Source organism: Halyomorpha halys, unplaced genomic scaffold (genome assembly GCF_000696795.3).
Source record: "Halyomorpha halys isolate HHAL.00 unplaced genomic scaffold, Hhal_1.1 Scaffold1432.1, whole genome shotgun sequence".
NCBI lineage: Eukaryota > Metazoa > Arthropoda > Insecta > Hemiptera > Pentatomidae > Halyomorpha > Halyomorpha halys.
Genome location: NW_027109346.1, coordinates 125,618 through 132,579, shown reverse-complemented (window position 1 = coordinate 132,579; position 6,962 = coordinate 125,618). Strand labels below are relative to the sequence as shown.

The 6,962-nt window shown below is 32.3% G+C and overlaps 1 long non-coding RNA gene across 1 annotated transcript in view; it reads right to left on the bottom strand.

Annotated features, from left to right (window-relative positions):
• Positions 1 to 4,491: 4,491 nt before the first annotated feature.
• LOC106689697 (uncharacterized) overlaps positions 4,492 to 6,962 on the bottom strand; it is a 6,828-nt gene continuing 4,357 nt past the window's right edge. Inside the window, exons 2-3 of the long non-coding RNA XR_001344484.2 lie at positions 6,003 to 6,191; positions 4,492 to 4,757 (exon numbers count right to left, since the gene is read on the bottom strand). This is a non-coding gene — a long non-coding RNA (uncharacterized lncRNA). The remainder of the gene's footprint in view (positions 4,758 to 6,002; positions 6,192 to 6,962) is intronic.

The following is a 6,962-nucleotide window of genomic DNA, read 5'->3' as shown; positions in this document are numbered from 1 at the left end:
GGTATGAACCCATTATCAGGTACGACACGCCACCAAAAGAACTTAAATTCCAATTTCTCTTTTTCCAGCTGGTACTTGTACTGGTATATTATTACCGATTAAACCTCAATTGCATAATAATTTTATTAATAAATAAATCATAAAAGTAAAAGATGTTTCATACATTTTTGGGATATGTTCTTCAGAAGAGCCTATTGTATACTATTGTCAGTTACGGTGTAACACGATTTTTAATATATAATTTTTAATTTATTTATTTAAGTGTTTCGACCTCTAGGGCCAAATTTTTAATTTATTCTGTATTAAAATGTTCAGGTCGGCACCAGCTATTGTGAAACGATTATAACAAAGCCTCCATCATATCGACCCAGAACCCATCAGACAATTAGTCTCCCCGATCTAGTAAACAGAGGAAGTATCATCAGGAAGGACCATTGTGCTCTGGAAGGGAGGGGCGTTGGCAATAACATTCGTGTCATCAAAGCTCTTCCCTATAATTGATCTTTGTAAAAGTCTAACTTTGGCAATTATAGTAATTTACTGTTTGAGTGTCAATACAATTTTTGGTAATCACGTTATGCCGTACTGGATTGTAAAGTTTATTATGAAAGGAAAAAGTATTTTTATATATTATTTTATTTTTTGGATTTGTAGCATTGTAGATATTGAAGAAAACTCAACAATCAAAGATAAATTCTGAACAATCATGCTTGCTTGCTCTTTACCATAAAAAGAGTTTGATGGCCGAGCGAATAAATCATGAAATTTCCACTGTGGTGCGAACCTTTGGATTATCTCTTCGGGATTAATAAAAATGACTACTTTATGGAGTATTCCTTATGTATTTTATGTAATAATCATTTATTTAGCACTCCAGTAGCCGGAAATCACGGGTAAAAATAGTATTTTGACAGGACATAGGAATATTTTTCAGTGAATTTAGTTCCTTTCCAATTCGACAAACCCCCTCCCTTCCACACTCTTGCTATCTTTGCTTAACAATATTTCACTTCTAGTAAAAATGAATGGAAAAAAAAGTATATACAGTATAGATGTTAAAATTGTAATACCCATTTATCTGTTTAATTGGCTGCAGAAGAGAAAAATACCCACGATCAAAGAAGTATTATTTTTTTCTAATATTGTACAAATTAATATTTCTTAAATTATGGTAATAATTAAATTTTAACCCATCTGGATAATATTTTAAACTGTTAAAATCTATTATTATTTTTTTAGTACTGTTTGATTATATAGATATAAAATTTTTCCTATATAGAGCCGTCGTGAAAATTTATATCAATTATGTTGTGAAATGGGTGAAAAAGATAAATACTTTGGAACAGAGAGGAAAAGTGGCAACTTACTCCGAACCCAGAGGTCTATGGACTCCAGGTTCGATTTTTATTTTTACTAGAAATATTTTATAAAACCAAAAAAATTAGAAAATATAGCAATAATTATGGAACAAAGAGGGGAAGACAAAAACTTGAAGGTTTTAGGACAGATAGATTGTTTTGAAAGGAAATGTTTCGGTAGTTGTTACATTTTAACTTACACTATAATAAACATAGGGATAGCATAATCCTACCCTCGTTCAAAGAAAAAGTGAAAATAAAATGGCCACGCCCACAAAAGGAAAGTTTATGTGAAGGTTAAAAGGAATATTCACCATTGTAATCTGAGCTGATACACAAGGCAGCCTAGGAAACGTACTCTTCCCCTACTCCTCAGCCACGCCCCTGAAAAGCACATAAGGTCCGTCATTTTTGGCTTCACTTTTTCTACCAGCTTATCCCCTTCATTATATTATACATTATACATACTTCTCCCTCCAAGATAATGAGCGATAAAAGATGAAACATGAGAATGAAATAAATTAATAAATAATAAAATTAAAATAAGATAAATACAATGTTAAAAGAATATACTAACAAGAGAACAAACATTTGAAATAATATATAGAGAGTAAAATAATTTAAAAAAAAAAAAAAAAGATGAAACATGAAAAAAATAAAATAATTTTAGAAATAATGAAACTAAAATAAGATAAATAAAACGTTAAACCTAACAAGAAAGATTAAAAAGCACATAGAGAGTGAGTTAAGAAAAAAAAAGATAAAACATTAGAAATATAATAATTAACTAAATTAATAAATAATAAAACTAATTAATGGATCATATAATGGTGATGAATTACAGGGGAAAAATAGAATATGATATAATGAAGGAAAGAGATATAAAGTATAAGTGAAAATAGTAAGAAATAAAGTAATAATAGACAGAGACAGAAATAGTTCATACATGTAGAAGACTAGGAGGACATGAACGGAGATGGTAAAAAATTTTAATGAAATGATACATAATTACCAATGTTAATTATTAGCAAACAATTGAAATTTAAATTTTTTTTTACTAAATTAAGTATGCATTTCCTTTGTTTTAATATTTACCAGGCAAGATGGGAAAAAATAAAGATAGGAAAGAAAGAAAATCAAGAAAATAATTACGATAGTTAGGTTTGATAACATGCCTTTCGTTGATTTTTCCTCATAGGTCTGCTTGGTTTTGTTTTAAACAAATGAGTAAAGAATTAATCTATCGATCTTTTAGGGTCAATGCTATAAGTTTAGAATTTTACACAAAACCTTTTTACTCGATAACAAAATAAATTTTACCGATATTTCAATAGATACTTAGATATTTCATATATTAAGGAATACGATTATGAACTGCTTAACTGTTTTAGCTATAAGTGTTACATATCATCAACTTCAGTAGTATTTAAAAATAACTATTTTAATATCTCTCAATGTAAGCGCTTCTTACATTTGGCTGGACAAACATCTACTCCTCTTGTTCAGAACGATCTCACCTGGCGGTGGTTTGTAAGAGCAATCCCCTGTCTGCGAATTGAGCTGCAGGACAGTTACTGTAATTGAATTGGACTCTGAAGAAGATTGCATTTGTATAGAAGGAGGAGGGGAGTGAAAGGGAGGGAGAAGGAATAAAGTTGCAGAATTAAGAGAGAAACTGAAAATAAAGAAGGATGGAAGTGAAGGGTGCTCTAATGAACACTGGCTGAGCACTGTCGATTTATATGGCACTGCCAATTTGTCTAACACTGCCTTGTCTCCAACTTCTTTCTTTGTTTATTTCATGTAACTGTTTCTTATCCATTGTGGGATCGCTCTAAATATTTTAGCGTTTCTCACAGGTAATTCTTAAATGAGTTGTTTGGGGGAAAAAAATTGCTTTTCAGACGAACGTAAATTTTAAATGACGTCCTCAAATAGTTTCTCGGTTTCAAGTTTCAAGTTTTAACTTGTGAATTTTCGTTTTCAAAAAATGCTTACAAAAGCACAAAATAGCCCAGAGAATATCATGAATTTAGAATAATTTTGTTAAACTTTTCGCCTTTATATTTTGTTAAATTTAAGGGTTTCTTTTTCAATCAATTGCCTTTAAGCCATTAGTAATGAAGTATTTAAACTTATCTTTTTTTAAATAAAATTATTTTTCGTGAAAAGTAGACACTCAAAAAAAAAATCTGTATTACTACAATCCAGAAGTACCGTTTCTTAAACAACGGTGGTGCAAGATGATTTGTTCATGATCACGCTTCACGGCCAGATTTTCCCCAATTAAGGGTACCCACTTTATTTAAAATATTGGGCACTTTTGTAAGCATGTTTTCAAATCAACAATTTATAAATTTAAGCTCACTATGAGAAACTAATTAAACTTTTTTTTATAAAGGCTGGGTGGACTTCGAAGGGCTCCCGAACACACAGGATTGACTCACGGCTACAGTTCAAAAGAAATTATTATCTGCTACAGCGGAATTCGGACTCGGGTCCTTGGAGTTGACGGTAGAGCGCCTCACGGTACAGCCTCCCTGGACAACCTGGTGGTACAGGAGGTACAGTTCTGTTGAGTCAATGTGGCTACCATCAACAATTGATTTTTATTTTCATTAATCGTTTGTAGTGCGCATATGGTTTTTCCTCCTATTTTTAACGCATTTTGCAACTTATATAGTAAGTACTCTTTGATTTGACTTAATTTTACTTTTTTACTTTTTACTACTTAATGTCATTTTTACAGGAAACTACTACCCTTTAGTGAGCACAACATCAGCTAGTGGGTAAGTTGAACTTTTTCAGTTCTCATATTCTTAATTTATTTATTCAAAAGGTATTATGGAGGTCCTTTGAACGTATTTTTATGAATATATGTTTCAAATCGTATGGTAAGACATTTTAGATTGTGATAATGATTCTTCCAACATATTAAATATAAAAAGTATACGATGATTTTTCAAATTTGAATTGCGTTAATTTGAATAAATAAAAAGAGAGAAGTGAAATAGTGAAACGTTAGAATTGGTAAGAAATTTCTTTAAAATTCTTTTTAATAATTACATTGGGTATATGTTTTAAGATAATTTATTTAACTGAATCTGGACAATACAAACACACAATAAATAAATAATGGCGTATGGCAGAAGATGTATTATGTTACATGAGAAGATGTATTATGTTACATAATACATAAAACATAATACATAATACACGAACAATTGACGAACTCCTGAAAGGTGTCTTCACTGCTGGGTGGGGACCTTACCCTCGTCTGCTTCCACGCAGCCGGGCTTGTTTCTCTTCTCCCAGGCCTTGATGACCGCCGTGTTGATCTCGGCCCTTAAGGACAGCCTTTGTACCAGTGGCAGTCCGGTCATGTAAGGCAGCAGTGATCTAGAAAACAAAATATTTATAATTAATTTTAAATAAAACCTCATTCAGTTGTTTATTTATAAGTCTAAACAATAAAGACATGTCTCTTGTATCAGAAGAGTAGGCTTAAGATCCCCCGCTGCTCCTGGTTCCATTTTTATCTTTCATGTTATTATTTCCATGAATTCAAGTACTAAGAATAGAACTTAAAAAGTACTAGACATAAAGTATTAAAAAAATGCAGTAAAAAAGGAAAATAAACAAAAATTTGGGAGAGTTTAGGACAGCTATACTTAATCTTATCTGTAAATGACTTACAAGTAATAGGACGTCGCATTGTAACTGTTAAAGTTACCTCAAATCGACTATGTCTTTTTAGGCTTATGAATTATGAAGGCTTTAAAATGAACAAAAAACAAACTGGCTCTGATTAAACATTTATTTGACCAATTTAAAAATTTTAAAAACTAACATAAACAAAATTTACAAGTCAAAAATAAAAAGGCCTTTCAGATAAAAATAAAATAGTTCGATAAATTATGAGAATGACAATAAAACTAATTTACACACAAAAAGAAATAAATATATAAAATAAATACTGCACGACGAAAGGTTGCTCCACTCCGTTAGGTCAGACGAAGAGTGCTTCCGAGATGTGTAGATCTGGCTTATCGATGGTCCAAATATCCAACAGTCGTATTGTATTAGCCGAGCCGACAAAATAAACGCAGACAGCGCTGGTTACACACGTTCCTTGGGTTCAGGGGTTGGCCACTAATTACATAATTAATTGGAACTCATATTAAAATCGAACCACAAAAGTGGTCTGGTTACGAACTGTTATGACGACGAGTACACTCGAAAAATGTCAAATAAAATAATATCAACAAAACGCAGACAGGGCTGCTAATTACGCTACCAGGGCCACTAATTAGCCGGAACTGCTCAAAAAACTAAGATGGTCGGTCCGTTGCTAGGGTGACGCCTTAGCAACAATCATCAGCCCCTAGCAACTGTCTCTATTACTCATTATAACACACAAATATAATTACATTTTTTTCTTTTTAAACAACACAAATAAAAATATATGTAACTAAATTAAATACTAATATCTCTACTATCTATACTAGAATCTCGGTAGTAATTCGGAAGATACCTCTTATATATTTTATCAATTGCATATTTTACTACTAGCATGAGTTCTACGGTGAAATGATAAAAGAAATATGAATGTAGGTATCTATATTATAATGAACATACAGATACCTGAGAAAGAGGAGATCCTCGTTCTCCTGTTGGAGGGGCTGGATCCTGGCCGCCACAGGTTTGAGATTCGGGATCTGGGAGATGACCTGGTGCTCCTGCACAACAAGATGTGGTACCTCTGCCACCGGCTCCGTGACCGACGGCTCCATGTCTTTACCAGTCCGGGATATTCAACGTCATTTGCTGGTACTGTATGAACTCAGTAATCAGTCTCATGGGTCATATACATGTTTACTGAATATTTTAACTGATAATTTAAGATTATAGGAGATAAACTTACTTTCTGTAATATATTTAGTGTGTCGAAGGTGTTTTTAGAGTTATATTTAATCCCCTTCCCTCCTGGTATCTTACTACGTCAAACTTCACAAAAAGCCTCAACATGGTATATTCATGGAGAAACAACGATCATAGCCACGGAGAGAATGGGGAGAAGGAATCGAGACGAGATACCAGTGAATGAATCTCAAGCGCTACAAGTTGGGAGCTAAGTTATGAAGATTAGGCAACACAGGAAGGTTTTGATATGATGAGGTATGTTCCTCTTTTATAGAAACTCCAATAAAGGAACAAATATTAGCCAGTCTTTACTGTTCAGTGCGTGACTGTCCAAATTAAAAATTTGATGCCGTTACTATTTTTTAAAGCCTACAAGTTTAGTTTCACTTTTTTTTTTAATTTCATTTTTTTTTACATTCCAATTATTATTATTTTTTTAAATATAAGTTTATTTATATTTTTTTGAAGTTTATGTTATTTTGTATTTTAAAGTTGTTATCGCGAACTGTTATCGCTACTGTTATCGCGACCATTACCACTGTTATCGCGAAGTGCCTGTTGATGATTTCATTGCTCTCATTAAGCACAAGATTAAATTGAAATGGAGACAAACGTGGGAAAATGTTTCCAATAACAAATTGAGGGAAATTAGAAGGGACGTCTCCCCTTGGATATCATCAA